Source organism: Cataglyphis hispanica, chromosome 3 (genome assembly GCF_021464435.1).
Source record: "Cataglyphis hispanica isolate Lineage 1 chromosome 3, ULB_Chis1_1.0, whole genome shotgun sequence".
In the NCBI taxonomy this organism is placed as follows: domain Eukaryota; kingdom Metazoa; phylum Arthropoda; class Insecta; order Hymenoptera; family Formicidae; genus Cataglyphis; species Cataglyphis hispanica.
The window spans coordinates 1117328-1136821 of NC_065956.1; the positions used below are offsets into that span (position 1 = coordinate 1117328).

At 44.4% G+C, this 19494-nt stretch overlaps 2 long non-coding RNA genes across 2 annotated transcripts in view; both read left to right on the forward strand.

Moving 5' to 3' along the window:
* The window catches only part of LOC126848514 (uncharacterized), a 212389-nt gene that overhangs the window by 114547 nt on the left and 78348 nt on the right, over positions 1 to 19494 (forward strand). Inside the window, exon 4 of the long non-coding RNA XR_007687266.1 lies at positions 18141 to 18273. This is a non-coding gene — a long non-coding RNA (uncharacterized LOC126848514). The remainder of the gene's footprint in view (positions 1 to 18140; positions 18274 to 19494) is intronic.
* LOC126848517 (uncharacterized) lies at positions 10040 to 16419 on the forward strand. The gene is made up of 2 exons (XR_007687269.1): positions 10040 to 10552; positions 15578 to 16419. It is a non-coding gene; the product is annotated as an uncharacterized LOC126848517 (long non-coding RNA).

Sequence of the window (19494 nt, forward strand, 5' to 3'; positions counted from 1 at the left end):
CGCGTGAACTTTGTTTATCTATAAAGTCGCGTCGCTGATTAAGTCGCGGTAAAGTCGGGCCCGGGACGAAGCGATGGAGGGGAAAGGAGAGGGGAGGACGGTTAAGATCCAGCGATGTTTCAAACTGTGCGCGGCGTAAACCACGCCGGCCAACTCGGTTCCGTTCCTTATCGCGCGAGAAACGGCCCGAGGAGTCGCTCGCGCTTCTCTTATAATGAAATTCTCCGCGATGAAGAAAGTTTTAAAAGTGCAAAAGTGCGCCGAGAGAGAGAGACAAAAGAGCGACACGCGCGGGGTGGTGGCCTGACAGGGAGGACGAGAGATTTAAGAGGATCATAAATCGAGACGACGTCTTGGCGCCGCGAAAATCTCGAGGAGATTAGAGAGGAGGCGCGGTTCTCTTTCCTCTTCTTTCGCCTCGAAAAAAAGGATCGTCGCGAAAACTTTTGCTTCGTTAGTGACTAATTTTTTATCTTCATCTATCTGATAAAAAGCACAGAAAACACGGGAGAAAAAGCGACAGAAGCGATTCCTTAACCTACCTCTCGATTACGCATAATGCAATTCAATGTGTGTTATCACATCAATTGAAATCTATCAGAATCCGATATACTCGGCCGATTTATTGATGCTTTATATCAATAACTGATAATATATATGTAATAAATATAAGAATTTTTTTGAAACACACATACACATTTTCTTTCAATAATTATTGATAACGAAAAACGCGAAACATTTTTAACAGTAGTGATGCGATACGCTTGTTTCTAATTGAAAGCAAAGTCTGTAGATTTTTAATTAAGAAAATTCAAGATCGACCTTTGCCGGTCCATCCATCCATCCGTCTATCGAGTACTGCCTGTTCCTCGGAGGCTCCTCAAACAGTTTTATAATTGATTTCATTTTCATTTATTTTAGCACGAACCCCCAACTCTCACCCCGCTTCCGCTCGCTCTCTCGTCACTTGGTCGTGCCTTGAGAAGACAGTGCCATTCCCCTTCTCGCTCTTACCCTCCCTCCACGTAGCACCCCGGTCGTCGCCGCGACCTCACGCCGCAATCAATTTAATGTTTTAATTAAGAGAGTATCCGTGAAAAATTAGATTTTAATCGGATCGCACCTTTCCATCGGGGAAATGCCTTTCCGCAATTCTCTCTATTTATTTTGGGGCGGTGCCCTTTAATAAATAATTTTAATTGCTCTGATATTTTTGAAAGACAAGACTTTCGAGTGCTGTTCTCTCTCTTTTCTTCGTTAGCATGCTTTTCGATGCGATCGAACTTTCCATTGACCGATTCGATTTATTCGCGTAGACGTCACGTCGTTTTGATGTGCTCGCTCGTTTATGCGAGCGATTTAAATATATAAACTCTGTTATTCTTTAATAATAAGTAAAACGAAACTTTGTCAGTTTCGCAAGAATGCCGGCACGATGTTTGGCAAGGGATGTTGTTTTAAACCGACGACTTTTCGACCGTACATCCGCGTTCGATTCGCGCCGCGACCGCGTCGATGAGAGAAAAAGAAGGAGAGGCGTTTACGCGCGTGTTTTAATTACACGCAAACAAAATTTAATTAACGTCGTTACCCACCGGACCGGTGAGGGTGGGGGGGGGGAGAGGCGGGCGGGGCGGGGGACGCTCTCGCGCGGAGAACGATCGATGAATTGTCCTCGAACGGGCAAATCAGTTGCGAAACACGCTCTCGCGCCGTTGGTTATCCCGACTAGTGCGCTCGGCGCAGTCTAAAAAAGAAAAAGGTAGGAGAGAGAAGGTCCACCATTTTACGCGGCTATTCTAGAGTGTTATGCAACCGCCGACCGATGCATTTGGCCGGGCAGAGCTTTATGGCCGAGCCTCGCACGCGCAAAAATGTTTGTTTTAACTTTGGTGCCCCCGCCACCCTGTCGCTCCCCCTGCCCATATCGCTGCCCCTCCCGACCATATTCGAATTTCGTTGCCAGCCTTGAATTATTCAGAATGCGAGAAAATCCGTAAAATTAGACTTTTCGCTTTTCAGTGTTCGTCTCTCGCTCCCCCCTTTCCCTTCCCGTTCCAACTCACTCACTCTCTCTCTCTCTCTCTCTCTTTTTCGTTTTCTCACTATTTTAGCGCAGTTGAAAAGTTGGCTGAACGACACGAGTGGACTTTTATAACATTACCGCGTAAATGCACGTCGACGGATTAATCGATGAGGCGAAATTAACCCGCGGGCATTCGCGTCACAAAACAGACGTTGCTTAAAGTTAAAATAACGCGTTATAAACATTTGTACTTTTATCGATATGGATATTTTAGAGGGGTAAAAACGGAATTTGAGAGGGATAAAAACGGAACAATAAGTATAATTGCAATGTAACAAGAAAATCGCATTTGATCTGGAAATATAGCTAAATTATCTACGTCACACGTTGACTAAACGATTCACAATAAGAATCGTGCGGTTGAAGACTGATTTTCTCTTTCTTAGACTGAACGACGCTTTTAAGATATTTCCATTTGTAAATCGTAGCATTAAACAACGAATATCCCTTTTCGGCACGCTAATGGAAATCGTCTTAAAAAGTTGCCGCATGGCCCTAGGGATGCCACCTGCGAAATTTCGAAATCTTCCAGCGCGTTTAGGTAGGCGTATTCCCATCGGAGCGCCTAAAAGAAAGCGAATCGGAGTGAGAAGAAGAGAAAGAAAGGAAAGAGAGGCGAGTAGCATGCGGGGGGGGGGGGTGCGCCCTTTCCACATTTTTCACCCTCCATTTTTACGCCATCTTTCGTCAGTGGCGATCCACCCTCTCTGCATTTCCCCTCCGACTCTTTTCCGCGCTCTTTCCCTTTTCTCCTCCTTCCTTCTTTCTCACTCTTACACACGCATACACACGTTCTCTCTATCTGTTCCTTTAAATTCCCCCTCTACCTCTGCCTACCGTCCTTCTCCATTCGTTACATGGCTCTTCCATTGTTTTGATCAATAAAGAGTAATTGAAATGACTTTGTGGGATGGATATCTCTTTTTTAACTTTTATAACTGAGTACAATCAAAAAGTGTATTGTATACATCAAACGATAGCGGATCGATCGAACATGGATGATTTTTATTTTTTCTTTTTTTCTTTTTTTTTTGCCTGGCGCGCGGAGAATTGATTTCAGCAGACAACTTTTGTTATTCAGATCATGAACGACGACTTTCTGACTATTTTAACTTCAGTTGCTGAGAGATAAGAGAGCGAGAAGAAACTTTTTATCTTTCTAGAAGGAAAGAAAAAGTCTAATTTCCGGCTTGCGATTGGACGATTCAATCTGTCGTAAGGATAATAGAATCTCGTGTAAAAGAAATTTTCTCTCTTCTTTTTGGCAAATTGGGAACTGAATATTTTTTTTTTTTTTTCAACAATCTGTCGCATAGCAGCGTTTTTGTAATAATTAGATTTTCCAGTTATTTTATTTGCCTATTACATATCGCAACAAAAACAAACAGCTTGGCATTGCATTTAATCGAACAATTCGTGAAGTATTAAATTTCTGTAGCTTTATGAACATTTTATATACCGTTGAATCGGTCCTTCTATTTTATTCATTTTGATTCATTTAATTGGCTAAATATTTTTTTAATTGAGTTATTCGTTACATGAACACGTCGGATAAACTTTAATGTCGAGCGCGACTCGAATTAGCGCATCTTTTTATATCAATAACTTTATTTTAGTCACGCGTATATATTTCTTCATGGAATAGTACATGGAATATTATCTTATCGTTATTATCTATCGTCAAAAATAGCTGTGTCCGTCATCACGGGTACCATGAATTATTATCATATCTTTCGCGGCTTTTTGCGCGACGAAATCATTCTACTTAAAACTTTATGCCATTAACGTGTATGTCGCGGCAGACAAAATTACTTGTCAAATTTTGATATTCCCCCCAAAAGAAGTTTAAATCTAAATTAAATTTGATAAGACTCTATTTTACTTTGTCTTTTTTTTTCATACTACTTTCAAAATGTGCAATTAAAAATATCGATGATAGAAATTCTACAGCGTTTATAATGTATTTAAAATGAGAAACGCAAAAAAATATCATTGTTAAGACCGCGATGGTTACGAGGGGAGCTAGAGCGGGGAAGGAATTTAAAGAGAATCATCCGAGCTTTTTTTCTTGTCCCCGCTCGTCATCTCGGAGCAGGCATCGAGTATTCTTCTCGCGGTGTGCAGAGAGTAATTATTTTTCCGGCCCTCATTCTCATGGCAGGCTCTAACCCCTTCCTCGTGCCGAGGATCCTCCTCGCGCTCTCTCAAGAAGAAAGAAAATGTAAGGGTGACTCGGGAGAGTAGGAAGCAACCCTTACATCGGGGACGAAGCGTCGTACCGCGAGTAATTCGAACGGGAGAAAAGAAATTAGCGAAATTAAACGTCAGGCCTGCCTCGAAAGGATCGAAGAACGACAAACCCCTAGCCCCTCGTTTTTCCTTCGCGTCCACTTTTATCGGGTACGGGCTATTTGCGATTAATTATTCGGGAGACAGCGAGAGATAGATCCAAATAGGTAAGAACAACGACGTGGATAAAGCGAATGAGAATCGGGCAAGTATTCTCAATATTGTTCCGATAGCATGAAATTACAAGCGTCAGGATACATCGCACTTGACTAAAGGGCTGCAGCTGTAAATGCGCGACCATATTCGTACGATTGTCCTTGCGTTGCGTGCGCGTTATATTCGTTCGTCCGTCACTTCGATTGAAATACGAGAGATATTTCGACCCGTAACCAACGAGTACATCAGATACGTTGTTTAAATGGTAAATTAAAACTTATCATTATCGAGAATTTCACGCGTACACTAACACCACCAATGGATATTCTACAATTTCACTCGTATAATATTATGAGAGGGTATATTTTTATTTTATTTTTAATTGCGAGAGAAGAGACATCGAGAACAGCAGAGTAATAAAAAGTTTAATAAAATTAATAAAATAATGTTAATATATATATATATATATATATATATATATATATATATATAAAATGGAAAAAAGGAATATATTTATACATGTAGATTTAAGGGGAACGATTTAAGCATCATTTAATTTCACGCGCGTAAATATTGTAATTGTACGATCCAGGCAAGATTGAATAGACAGCGCGTACAATCGATCCGATATTTATCCGCGAGCGATTCTGGGCGACGATAAAGCGCCGAAAAAGGATTGACGAGTCGAATTTTTAGTCGAGCGCGCGCACGACTCTGCGCGCGTGTAACTCATATATTTGTTAAAACCTCCCTGGTCAAAAGCAGCACCTCGTAAATGGAATTAATCTGTCGATGCGTACCGTGCGTCCATTTAATATCCATCACGCGTTCATCACTGCAGAAGCGATCCAGCCGGTGCGTGGTTGCTCTTCCTCTCCTCTCTCTCTCTTTCCCTTTTTGCCGCGGTTCGTCCTTCTTTTGCGCGGCGTCCGTCTCTCGCCATCGAACTCGCGGGGTTGAACTCGCCGAAAACTTCTAATTTCGTAGAATCCGCGACGATGATCGGCCGATGATGACAAATTTTGTGCGTAGCATCTTAATGCGCCGCGCGCCCGTCGAAAACTGACCTCGCAGCCGGCCACCTTAAAAAAGGGGGGGCAGAAGGGCCCTGTCGAGGGCCGAGAGAGGGATGGCCCATCTCGCACGGGGTCCTCGCGAACGTACACGAGTGGGGGGTCGGAGAAGGGGCGAGCATCACGGTGTCCAGAATTCTTTCATTTTTTCGTGGCTCTCATTCCCTCTTCCGTTCACTGCGAGCGTTATATTTCGTCTTCCCTCCCGACAGACGTATCTGAAGATGGGTTGAACCTGTTTAAGGGCTGTGTTTAAAGATCGAATCAAAGGGCGATGGTAGGGTCGATGAATGTATCTCCTGGAAATGCGCTATTGTAATTGTAACATCATCGTTCTCATGGCGCGTCGAGACTATTGTGGGACTCGTTTATTTATACATACTTTTCAGCGGGAAAGGAAGCGCGAGGGTTTTCTCCTGGATTCTATGGGAAACGGGCGGTGCATACGGATGCATTCTATTATCGATTACAAGGAACTTTAAGCCCAACAATTATTCTAATATTCTGTGAGAATACAATCTGAAATATATATATATATTTCAAATTATTTATTTAAAAGAAATACATCTATATATAATCTTCTGGAGGAGGATTAGAATAATTTATTAATTCAAGCCAGTAATGCGTTGTGGAAACGGAGTTTTTTTCCCATGAAAAGCTCGGATTGATAAAGAAGAGGCGCGCGCGCACGGTGTCAATATTTCCGGTTCGCGGGATTTTTTTAAAAATTCATCTCGCTTTTATTCTCGGCACACAACGCACAATACATATGTTGGCAGTTATTTATTGACACACGTTCACTTCACATGTTCCCCGATACACTTTATTTGTCCTTTATTATTTATCGCCGTCGAAATTCTGCGCATTGTTTTCCAAAACACTGCAACTAATCACCGCCACCCTGCTCCCTCCTGCCACCTTTCCTCCTCCTCCCCCCCCTCCCCCCTACCCCTTCTCCCCTCCGCATCCCAAAACCTCACACCAACCCTCGTGCTATTTCCCCGTACACCGTCACTTCCACCCCCGCCTCCCTCTTCTCTCTGGCACCTATTCGATCGATCGTTCCGCACGACCCTGCCACGGATTGTCTACGGTCGATCCTCGATACCTCGTCGGTTTTCGAGGTAGCTACGCCGACACTCTCGGCATGTTCGTCGAGGAAGCCGGGGGCGGCAGAACAGCAGCAGCAGCAGCAGCAGCAGCAGCAGCAACAGCAACAGCAGCAGTAGCAACAGCAACGTTAGCGATAGTAGGGTTCAAAGCGAATTCTCGAAGAGAAACGAAAAATTGGGATTGGGAGGCGTTGGGAAGATTTTCCCGGCGTCATTTCTCCATCCGCCACGGTCTTTCGGTTTTGTTAGTAGTTTTGCGTCTAAAGCGTACCCGGCAGAGTTTCTGCAAGCAAGGAATATTAAATGTTTGTTAAGGTCGAGAGCATGAGAGAATCCAACGAAGCGAGACGCTGGCGATTCAAAGTCGTTTGTTTGTTTTTTTTTTGTTTCTTTTTTTTTGCGAATTTAAATTTGATCTGCAATAGATCGTGCATAATTGTACGTACGTATATATTGACCGGAATACTATTCGAGCGTAAAATATATATAGGGTGTTTGTTGTATTTGCGTCATGTACTCTCGAAATTAATATAATATATATCATACAAAATTGAATAATTCTAATAATTATAATTAATTGCATTAATTACTTCATAATTGACTCGATAATTAAATTGTTCAATTCTTATGTTATTAATGAAATTTGCATCTCCCGTAATTAAATTTTGATCAAAGTTTTCCGTCATTATTCTATTCTTTTTTTGTTTCTCATTTAATATTCTATTTGTCTCAAGACGATTTATCATTTCCGCCTTATTTTTCGCGAGCGTCTCTTTCGGCGCGTCGGTATAGCGATAGCAGATATAGATTAAGAGTGCTATGTGGCCGCGTTATTCAATCCAAGCGTGTGCGATGGCCTTTCCTACCTTTGCGAAAACACTAATCCAGATTCCGCAACGCCACCGTTCAAGACTCCCTCGTAATCGCCGTAATCATCATTTTCGTCGTCGTCCTCGTCATCGTCATCGGCATCCTCTTTCGCTCGGCGCAGTCTGTTTTTCCAGTTCATCCGACGCCGTTTCCCGAGTCGCCGCGTCTCCCCCTTTCGCGCCTCATCCACTTTTCCTCTCGATTTCGATCTCGGTCTCACCGATCATCTCGCGGCATCGCGATCACTCTCGCGATCGATTGCGGATTACGAATTGCGAATGCGCGTGCCCTTTCGTGCGATCGGCCAATCGATTTTCCCCGTTCGATTATCTCGCGTATCGTATATTGCCGTACACTTTGGCGAGATCGCAGATCGCGTTTTGCCACTCGACGAACCAAGTTTCGCGTTCTCCGCGTTCTCGAAGACGAACCTCTCGACGCGCGCTTCTCCCGATCGACTGTAGTTTGGTTTTTCGCGAGTGTCACTTGGGCGTAACTTGTGCGTGTCGGCGAAAACGTGTATCAGGTTAAATTAGTATATAGCGAATTTTCCGAGGCTCTCGATCAATTTCTTTTTTTTGCCTTGCCGTGACTCTCTTCACTCGCGTATATTGTCAATTAACATTTTTTTCATGATTTTCTTTCGTCTTTATTTGCCTGGCTTGTTATTTTCTTATCGATCCACGATAAGATCTAGATCCCTTTAGATGATTCGATCAAGTCGAATTTGGTCCCGGATGCGGCGAGACCGTCGATTCTCTATTCGCGCGTTGTTCCCGTCTTGAGAGAATTGGATAAGCGCAACGACGCAATTGCAATGCCAGCCGGATGCGGATTATCGGAGGCTCGGCGCATACGAGTCGTCTCTTCTCGTGCGGTACTGTTTCTCGTGTTTGTGTATCTGCTCTCTCGATACACACCCGTTATGTTACGGTACATCAAAGTTATCCGAATATTCCTTATGATTCGAATTTGACGTGATTCGATGGTAAATCAAGTGTCTCAAGGTACTTTTTACGAGAGAATCACAGACTTTTTCGAAAAGAATCGATCTCCCCGGACGACGTTGGTCACCCCGAAAGTTTTCCAGAAACTTCCATTCAATTTTCTCACTAATCGTGGATCGTGGATCCCCACCAGTATCGCGTTCGAGAGAAGGGTTTCACCAGGTGTCCCGAACGATTCCGATGGCTCGCACGTGCGTATACGTGCGTGTAACGTGCACGCGCAACGACCGGTTATGATACGATAATCGCGTAGCCGCACTCACACACTACGCAAGAGACGAACTTGCGAAGAAGATTATCCTAGCAGATACGTTGGTTGGTGGTCTCTTCTTTCGACGACGGGTCCTTGTCTGCGATCCTCGTGGTCGGAAACGATTTTGCGGAGTCGCGGATTTTCCGACGCGGCCGAGAGAGAGAAGAGGGCTCCTCCTGATGCGCGGAAGCGCGTCACTGAAATCGTCTATATATTTCACGATCTTTATCACCGCGCGATCTCATCTCCTCCACCCTCTGTGTCTCTCTCTCTCTCTCTCTCTCTCTCTCTCTCTCTCTTTTCTCGCTCTCTTTTTCTCCTCTCCTCTCTCTCCGCGGGCTCCCCCTCCGAGGGCTTATCTCTCTCTTTTGACGATTGGTATCGCGCTCGCGCGGCGGCGAAATCGGTTGACGCACAGCTGGCGAGGTCTCTCGGGGACGCGCGCGTACCGTACTCGCGGGGGCCTCGACTTCGATATTTCTGCGATTTATTGCGGCGCGACTTAGAAATGCATCTAATGCAGTGCACGCTGCATAGAATGCATGCATGCACCTTGGCGGGGAGGGCGAGAGCCGCGGAGAGCCGAGAAGCCGGAGTCGGAGTCGGCGGTACCGAGCCGAGTCGAGTCGAGTCGAGTCGCCGCGCGCGGATCGCATCCGCGCATGCGTCTCCGACAGACGAGAGCGTGTTGTGTACTCTTACTCGCGCGATCTCTAGCCGGGCTGACGTGAGCTAGCGAGAACGCGGGCGAGAGCAGATCGGCGGCCAAGGAGCACCTACCTACGGGCTACGTCATTCTTCACTGGCGTGGAGATCGGGGAGCACCCACTCTGTGCTTCCGAATTATTATTCCAAGTAATATAGTAAAATTCATATTTTCATTTGAATTGCTTTGAAGAACGTAAAAATTATATAAAAATCATTATTTACTTTACTCATTTTTTTTTTTTATTAGATTAAATTAGGGAGAATGATGAGACATTTGGAATTGATGAGACATTTCTGCGACGCTCTATAGGCAAGACGCGATCATAATTGTCACACTTATCTACATGTATATTGGAGAAAAGTATGAATGAAGGACGCATTGATATTCAGTAAAGTTGCTTTATTTCCAAAAGTTCTTTGCCTTCTTCTTGATAAAATTATTATTACTATTTTTTATAACATCATCTAAGAAGGAACTCAATAACGTATACAAAAATTATGAAAATCATATCAACGGATATAAAATATAAACAGCAAGATTTCCATCTCGAAGAGGTTTACCGTGTACGCGATTATGACACGATTAACGTACAGTCGATTTACACGAAACTCTCCGCGGACTAGTCCCATCAGGCCACCCACGTCAGAGTCATTCCGCGCGATCTGGAAAAGCGCTAAAATATCCTGATGTACTCGCGTGGAAGAGAAAGAGAGGGAGTTATGAGCGCTGAATACTCGCTCACTCGTACCGTTCGATGCGCAGTTTTGATATACGCATAAGCGAGTGTGTATGTGTATATGTGTGTACATGTATTGTACGCACGTGTGCATAGTCGTTATATTTTCATGTCGGAGCGCAGCCTATGCCATAGCCGCGGCTGCTCTCCTCGCGCTTCTCTTCGCGCCGCTCTTCTTCCCTCGCTGCGGTGGGTGGAGGAAGAAAAGGAGAGGACGGGACGGGGAAGAGAGAAGAGAGCGAGTATAGGGCCCCCTGCTAGGTACGACACTGTGCGATTTTTTGACGACCGATGAAAGTTACTCGCGAGATATTCTATTTTAAACTTTCGGCCGACAGCGGCGGCCGCCGCCGTTGCCGTTGCCCGCCTCCGGCTTGTTTCTCTTTCTCTTTCTCCTCTTCTTCCCTTATGCTCCCTTCTCTCTCCGTTCTCTTCTCGTCCTTCCGCTGCGCGGAGAGACTTCCTACATCGCGATAATTCCTGAAAAGGAGGAAGCCATTTTGCGCGGTGCGGTGCGGTACTCTCGACTTTGATTCTCGTTATGTCGATGATGAGAGAGAAAGAAAGAGAGAGAGAGAGAGAGAGAGAGAGAGAGAGAGAGACTTTTCATCGAACAACAAAGGAAAGCGCTACGGTGATAATGATGATGGCGATGCACAACCATCGAGCCCGTTGTTTTTTCCGTTCGGTTGAATGATTTATGAAATCGGAATCGATCGGGTCGGGGGGCCAAAATCGCGCGACGCGGTTGCAAACCGACAAAACGGCGGGTTCCATTATTACTTCTTCCCCCGTCCTCCCACCGACCCTATGGCACATTGTGATCGTTTGATCGCGTTATAAAAAATCCAATACTTTTGTCCGCCGCAAAATACAATCCGCGAGGTCCGATAACATTTTCGATAACCGCTTTTAATTGCGCTTTGTTGTTTGACGCCGGTATTGTTCCGCTCGCAACATTGTCCTATGTTAATCAAGAGAAAAAGCTGCGCGCGAAAATGTTTACAGGCAGTTTTCGAGAGTGACCGGTGCAACTTGGTTACATAGCGCGAGGTGTCGCGCTCCCTCCTCCAATTTCTCCTCCTCCTTCTACTTTGCGATCGATCGCGCGCGCTGCACTCGCGCTGGCAATCTCGAGAGTGCAGGGGAAACGAAACTGTCTCTCGTTGCATCGTGCAAACTTTGCAGTTAATCCGTTCAACACTTCAAAATCGAAATCAATTTTGGCGCGACTCGTGCTGCTTCGTCGTTTTTTTTTTTTCAAGATTATTAGTTGAATATCTAAACTTTGAAACAGCACAGAAAGATGTCTATTTTATTATATTGTCATGGAATAATAAAGAAACAAGGGAGGCGTATAAAAAAAAGTCGGGAAATGCAAGAAATAAACAAATATATTATTATTTATTTGTACATCAAAAAGAAATAATCTACTTATAAAAGATAATTTAGAATATCGTTTTTTAATACGGCTTCATTGGCATGCATTGTTTGTAGCGTATGAAATAATGACGACGATAAATTAATTATAGAGAACGCGAAAGAGGGGTAAAAGGGAAAGGGGGACGGGGAAGGCGCGAGAGAGAATTGCGCCGCGACGACATCGGGAGAAAAAAATGGATCGATATCATCCGCCGGTGAAAGGAACGCGCATTCGATATTCGCATATCCGATGCGAATTCCCGGCGGGCACTCGCTGCGGCGGAGACCGTCGAAAAATAATTTTCAGTTACCGCGCGCGCGGGATAGGCGCGCACACGCACACGCATTCGCGCGAATGATCCGCCGCGTCGGACGGCTGCCGCTGCCGCTGGTCCCGCGGTGCCTTTTTCTTTTTTTCCGCCCCCTCCCTTCCGCCATTCCGTCTCCTCCTCCCACCCTCCGATTCCCCATTGCCGTCGCTATCGTCCGAGCGCACCCACCCTCTCAGCGGGATGCACGGCGCGCCGCGCCGGCCGCTCTTTTGTTTTCCTCTATTTTCCGGTTTTTCCGGGCGGGCCGCGCCGGACACACGGGCGGCAAACCGGTGGTGTGCGGCGCAACAAGTAGCAGATTATAAAAATCACTCGGCGACCCCGGGGGCGTGTTGAGGAAAAAAAAAAAGAGGAGACATCGGGGAGAGAAAAATGCGCGCGAGCGCGACGAGAGCGGAGGCACGCCGAGGGAGAAAGCGGGATGGTGCGAGCGACGATAAGAGCGGGTGGAAGAGAGATCGCGGGATTGTACGAGCGACGAGAGAGGATCGTGTGCGGAAACGAGATGTACGAAGGGACCGGTGGCGGAACGCGGAGGGTGTGCGATGAGGAGATTGGGAGGGGAGAGGAGAAGAGAGAACACGGCGAGTGAAAGAGGTCCGGTCCGGAAGAGGGAGCGAGAGAGGGAGAGAACGCGTGAGAGAGATGCGGGCGTAGGTACACATTTACCTATACATATGTATGTTTCCACCCGCCACCTCCTCCGCTTCCCCACCTCTCCTCTCCGCCTTCTCTACCTTCCTTCGTCATCCAGCTCCCTCTTTCTCTCGATCTCTACCTCGCTCTTTACTTCGCCAAGCTCTGTAGCTCCATCGCTCTTCCCCCTCCCCCCCCAACCCTCCACTCCCTCGCTCGCTCTCTTTCCTCCGTTTATACTTCGGCTTTCGCTCTCTCGCGCTCTTTCCGTTCGCGTATAAGCCGTGCGTGGCGATTTACATTAAACGTCGGTCCGTTTCCCTCCGCCGTTCCGCGGGAACACGCGCGGTGGTTTGGGAGAGGCGGTCGCGTGAACAGAGAGGAGGGTGAGAAGAGACTCTTTCTCGCGCGACTCTCTCGTTGTGTCGGGGAAGGGAAAATTGTCCGAAAATACGCGGACAAGTGAGACATGCCGATCCGTATTTGCGTGTTGCGACGCGAACCCTTGCGGTAAAGGGACGTCTTCGTGCGGTCGCGTCTCTCGATCTTGTCTCGTCTCGATTTTCGCGGAGGAGGTCTCGTTAACGCTAATACAGAGTATACTCGCGACAAAATACTCGTTGAAGAAGAAACTCGATGATTTCTTGCACCAGGAATCGAGATCGAAATGTCGCGCGATATAGAAACGGGCTTCGACCCCGTCATTATTGTCGCATAAAGTCTTCGTCGTGGACGAGGCCATAATTTACACGAGATTTCTGCAAATTATAACTGAATGTTTTAATTATTTATTATATTTATATGTATGTATATAACACATAAATATATGCTAGGATCTGATGTTATGTACAAACATTTTTCTTATCGTTTAAAAAATATTTTCCTCGCAGCAAGCCTCATATTTTATTATTGCATCGATTCTTGACAAGCGCATGTACCAAACGCGTATGAAAATGCGTTCGCCTTCGGCAAAGTCATATCATCGAGAGAGCTCGCATCAAAACCGGAAAGATTCAAGGCTCCGTCGCCGATCGAAAAAAAATTTTTTTTTTTTTTTTACTTTATCTCACAGTTCGGGGAAAGAAACGCCATTGGAGTTTATCAGCGAGCGCGGACCGCCGAGGCGCGACGCGCTTTGTCCGCAACGCATCGCGTCGGTGCATTCGCTATGCACCAACGGCGGACTTTATACACCGCGCTCTCTGGCCCTCGTCCTTTCCGATCTCCAGTTGATCGATTTTCCGCGGGGTCGACGACCCCCGCGCTCTCGCTCTCACGAACCCCTCGTTGCTGCGCCGCGCGAAGAAGAAACGGAAAGGCGCACTTTCGGCGACGACCGCGGCAACACGGCCGGACACGCCGGCCATATTTATCGACTAGAACGCACTAGGACGCGCTAGATGAAACTATATATTTACTATGAAACGCGATCAATACTCACAATTCTAATGGGACTAAACATTATCTCGGCGCTCGCTGTGTCCTGCTATTTTCGCGTTCCGTTAAATCGCCTGCAGTTAATCGAGTGCGTTTCGATTCAAGTGTTGTTTTTTTGCTTTAAACGCATATTTTTTTATCCATTTTTATTTATTTTTTTTTCGTCGACAAATAGTTTAGTATTTGATATTAGCGTCTCTTAAACAGATGCTGCGCTGAATTAATAATTGAAATTGATATATCGGACGTGATGACGTAAAATTGTATAATGAAACACAGTTATCACATTAACAGCATTTAATATATAGCATTAACGTGATTATGCGTAGAAAAATTGTATAATTTTGTATGCCGATATCTCTTTAAAGTACAAAATAATTGTGATATTTTTCCATCCCGCTCGAACAATCAAACACAGGTATCGCCAATCTAACGCAGATTTAATGGATAAAAATATTCCACGTTCCCTTATGTGTTTATTGTTGCATGAACTTAAAATTGTACGTCGTCGAAGCGTAAATAATCGAGTTTGCACGCGACGTAGAACCAGCGTGTTGCGAACCAAATTAGTCGGCAATGAAAATATTTCGCTGCAACAGTCGAGAAATATATTGTTACAAACATTGCGGTGACCGATCCTCACGTGCTCGATTTTTTTTTTTCTAATCACCGTGCTCGCATATAATTAAAGCGTATTTCAAACGATGACTGATGACTATTTTTGACTCGGTGTACGAATTTTATATATCCCGTTCGAACACCGTGCAATAATAGTTTTAGGAAAGTTTATTAGTTGACATCATTGCTATTATTGTACACTGAACGACGTATTACGATATGTTACTCCGGGTGTGGGTTAAAATTCGAAAAGGTCAACGATGACTTCTCGACGGAAAGACACAGTTAATCTGATCTGGAAAGAATTAAAGAGCTCTCATCAGCTTGCGTCGGCAATAAAGCCGCCGATGATGCAAATTGATGGCGAATGCGGTAACGCGTGAAATTGGTTCAAGATGCGCCTAGCGCAAATAAACGCAACAGAGAGAGAGAGAGAGAGAGAGAGAGAGAGAGAAAGAAAAAGATCGCTTTGCCGGACGCAAATCAGATATTATTTTTGTAGACTTATAGCGAGCGATCGCGTTTAGCAAAACTGAATTAGAGGATCGTTTTCCTCTGCCAGCTGGGAACGGTCGCGGCGTCACTCGCGAATTGCGATTGTCAAAGATGATCCAGTGGCGCCTGAGTGGCAACGTCATCTTGGCACCGCGACAACAAATATTCGCCCCGATATATTTTTCGCGGCCACATAAGAATAAATTGCATCGCGTTCGAGATTGCGTCGCGATCGGCTCTCGGCTTAGTCGTTGCCAAGACCCGGAAAAAGGAGAGGCGGGTTTTCTAGAACGGCTAAAAATAGCGCGCGCATTCTCGCGAAAATAAAATGGCAGCTCTATGGCAGGCGGTGGCCGATGAGAAGGAAGGAAGAAGGAAGGTGGGGATCGGGACGAGGGAAGAAGAAGAAGAAGAAGAAGAAGAAGAAGAAGAAGAAGAAGAAGAAGAAGAAGTAGGAGAAGGCGGGCGCGGTCGCAAACAGTGGTAATAGGAAAAAAAGGAGGCAAAGTATCTAAAATTGGCGGGACTGACTTGGCCAATATGCGGCGATGGCGGGCATCTACTAAACGAATATCGGTTGAAGGAGGCTTGGACTTAGAATAGGATGCGTCTAGGAACAAAGAAAAGAAAAGAAGCAGAAAAAGGCGGGCTGACTTTGAGCGGATTCATGAATCCGTGAATCTGAAAAGTGCATTAAGACGATATATAAAGAGAATAAAATACCTTCATTATGGATTACAATACGATGATGGTCCTGAAAATTCTGCGATAGTCGCATCGTGTTATCATGCAAATGTATGCGTGCAAAATATGCGTCGTAGTGATGGTAATGATATCGATATTGCGCTCGAAGATACGATCTTGGCAGTGCGTTAAGCGGGTAACATATTTCTCGATCGTAATATATAGCGACGAAAACAGCTTTTTAATAAAAATGAAAGGCAACTTTGTACTCGATTGCGAATCGCGAGTATCAAGGTGTTCGAGAACGAGAGTTACTTAACGTGAACTTTACATTCAGCGCTGACAACTTTTGTGAAAAACGAAAGAGAGTAAGATACGCACTATACACCTTTACTTTTTGACAAAATAATTTTTGATACATAAACGCACATAAAATAACACTTTAACAGCGAAAGATGATGAATATAGAAAATTAAATAAATAAAGAGTTGAAGTGTATCGAAATATATTAATTCTTAATATTTTTAAAAAAAGTTAAAAAAAGAATCGTCAATTTATGATAGAGAAAAATAATTTATATTATTGACATAAACACTGACATAAACATTGACATAAACACGACATAAACATGATACAAACACGAGAAAGAAGTTTGAAAGAGCACGAATATATAAAGTTACACGTTTAATTTTACGATAAAAAATATGTATATAGTCTTCCTTACTTCTTTTATTAACAGATATACAATATGAATCATTATTTATTTCTAACGCGAAGCACAGGAGCACGCAAAGATTTTCAAAAAAGATCGCAAACGAAAAGAAATAAATTTTCTTCCCGCCAATCTGCCGAGTCTCGTTTGCATATGGACCTTGCATCTAAAAGAGCCTGAGAGAGGGATGAAAGGTTGCACCATCCAGAAGTAAAGAAAGAGAGAATATAAGTTGTGGGGAGAGAAGGGAGGTGGAGGCAGAAAAAGAGCGAAAAAGAGAGAGAGAGAGAGAGAGAGAGAGAGAAAGAGAGCGTCGACCTTGAGGAAAATAACTCGTCGAACTGACCATACCTCTTGTATGCGAAGTTAAAAAGTGCAGCCTCGCTGCAGAGAGGGCTTTTGCCGCGACTTATATATTCTCTCTTTTTCTACCTTTGGAAGCTGCAATCTTTTATCTTTCTCTGCGGAGCTCTTTTAGACGCAAGGTCCACGTGCGAACGAGAATCGGCGGGAAGAGAAGCTTGCTTCACTTTTAATCTTATCAGCTTCTTTATAATCGCCTTCAAAAAAAAAAAACTACGTTAGTTTGATTCTTTTGATGTTCGATTTTTTCTTCATCGTAATTATTAATACAACGAGATAAAACCGATTTAAAACAATGAGAGCGTTCCGATAATTTAACCATTATCATGTAATTGATTCTCGCATTCTATGCACCTTTGTTCTTGATAATGCTTGTTACCGTTTCAATCATTTAGTGAATTCCAGTTTATTTGGAATTTTCACGCGCGCAATATTAAATATTTTCCGTCTTAATCAAAAAAGAAAAAAAAAAAAGAAAAAAAAAATACGATTTTGCTCGAAAAATTGGATTTATAGCCAAGTGTGTAGTAAGACTTTGAAGATATTGAATAACGAATATCGTGGAAAGGATTTCGCGTACGAGAAGGATTCTTCGAGAGAGGCCATGAGAGATGAACGTGGGTGGGTTGGGATCGAACGACCTCAGTTCAGACACGAACCAACAGCGGCTCGCAATATCGACGTAGTTTTGCAGGCGTCGAGGTGACCGATGGCGCTTTCGCTACCAACAGCTGACACATTCGAATCGAATTGAGTCCACACGTGGTTCGCTTCTCAACTATCGTTCCCCGCCGCGTGATAATATTTAAAACGCGATTAGACAATGAATTAGTGACGGTATTCAAGTCTTGTTATCTTGCCATCGTCGTATTATTGTTAACACATTTAGTATAACATGTGGTTAAGAGAAGAAATTATTTCACCATTATTCTAATAAAGAATATGTTGATTATTTTAATTTTTCTCTATATTTAATGCAAGTTGCATAATCAGCTGTATTATGGCTAAATTTGGATAATGCAATGACTAGGTTATAAGTTAGTTTTAGCTAGTTTTATCGTTTAATATGTAATATAAATAAAAACATTATTCTGACGATTTGCAAAATGTGAAATTCACCAATAAATTGACAATCCCATTAATTTTACAGAATTTTGTATGACGTTAAGTCCGTATGAAACCCACGTCGTTGCGCCGGGTATAGCGTCCGGATTTTGCACAACAATGCAACTGGGATTTGCGCTGCGAACGAGTTTTTACTGTCATCAGTCATCAGGCAAACGGTGAGTTCTCATATTTACCTAACGTTGCAGTAGAGCGTGTGCATTCGCGCAGATAAATCATCATCGTCTGGTATCGCGCGCGCGCGCGTGTATACGGCATATAAATATAAACACAACCTGTCATCATCACCAATGCAATGTCGAGGGTGAGCACTTTTTATCTCGAATTTCGATGGCTCTGCGTCTCTTACTCACGACCCCGACAAAGTGCACGATTGTAAAAAGGTATCCTAAAAAAAAGTCTCTTAAGGGTGTCATGATTAGGGGTTCGTTAGCAGGGGGAAAAAAAAGGGTACACGAGGGTCGCAATGGTTTTCCCTAGCAGGTTGCGTTTTTTTTTTTGTTTGGTTATCGATTTTTATTCACCTGGCTCGAAAAAAACGAGCAGGGTGCTGCTTAGTCGAAGGGAGGATAGGCTCTTTTTTCAGAGCGTGTCGCATTAGCTCTCGAAACAAAGTGCGGTTTTGCATAGTGCATATGTTTTTAATACGGGAGTAACGCGATGTTTTTATTGAGATAAAGAGGAGAGGTATAATAGAGTTTAGTGATATTATGTAATAAAAAAATTGTGTAATAACAAAATTGCCCACTCCCTCTCTCTCTCTCTCTCTCTCTCTCTTTCTTTCTCTCTTTGTCGGTCATGACGTTTAATCAATTTTCTATCTCGTTGCTCTTGTTTTCAAGTGACGTATTCAAGGATTCGAAGTTCGGCCTCGTTCAAAATATAAAGCGTGCGTCAATGTAAAGACGGTAGCGCCGTTGTTTTGACGTCCATTTGGTTCGTTGAAAACTCTCGTTGAAATTACCCGAGGCAGAGAGTCTCGCCGCCGTGTACTCTGCAAATTAAATAACATTGCAATGGGTTAACGAAGTGTAGACTCTGTCGCTCGGACGCCTATCAGTGCGCCTACCCCCTGTTTTACCCCCTTCACCCTCCATCCTTCAGTTTTGCCCCTTCTCTGCGATTTACTATCTAAGTGTCGCCCTCCTCGTCCCCACTCGGCGGCCTATTTTACCCCACTTTCCCGTCTTTTCCCCTCTTTCGCCCAAGGCTGGCCATCCCATACACCTTCCCACCCCCGCGACTTATCCCCACTCTGGTATCTCACCCTTCTGAGGAAAAATAAGCGGCCGGACACCTTACGGGTTTTCGCCAGCTAGGCCGCGATTGGTCGTCTGTAATCTGCAGGTAAAGTCTACGTTTCGGTGGAGCCTGCCGGA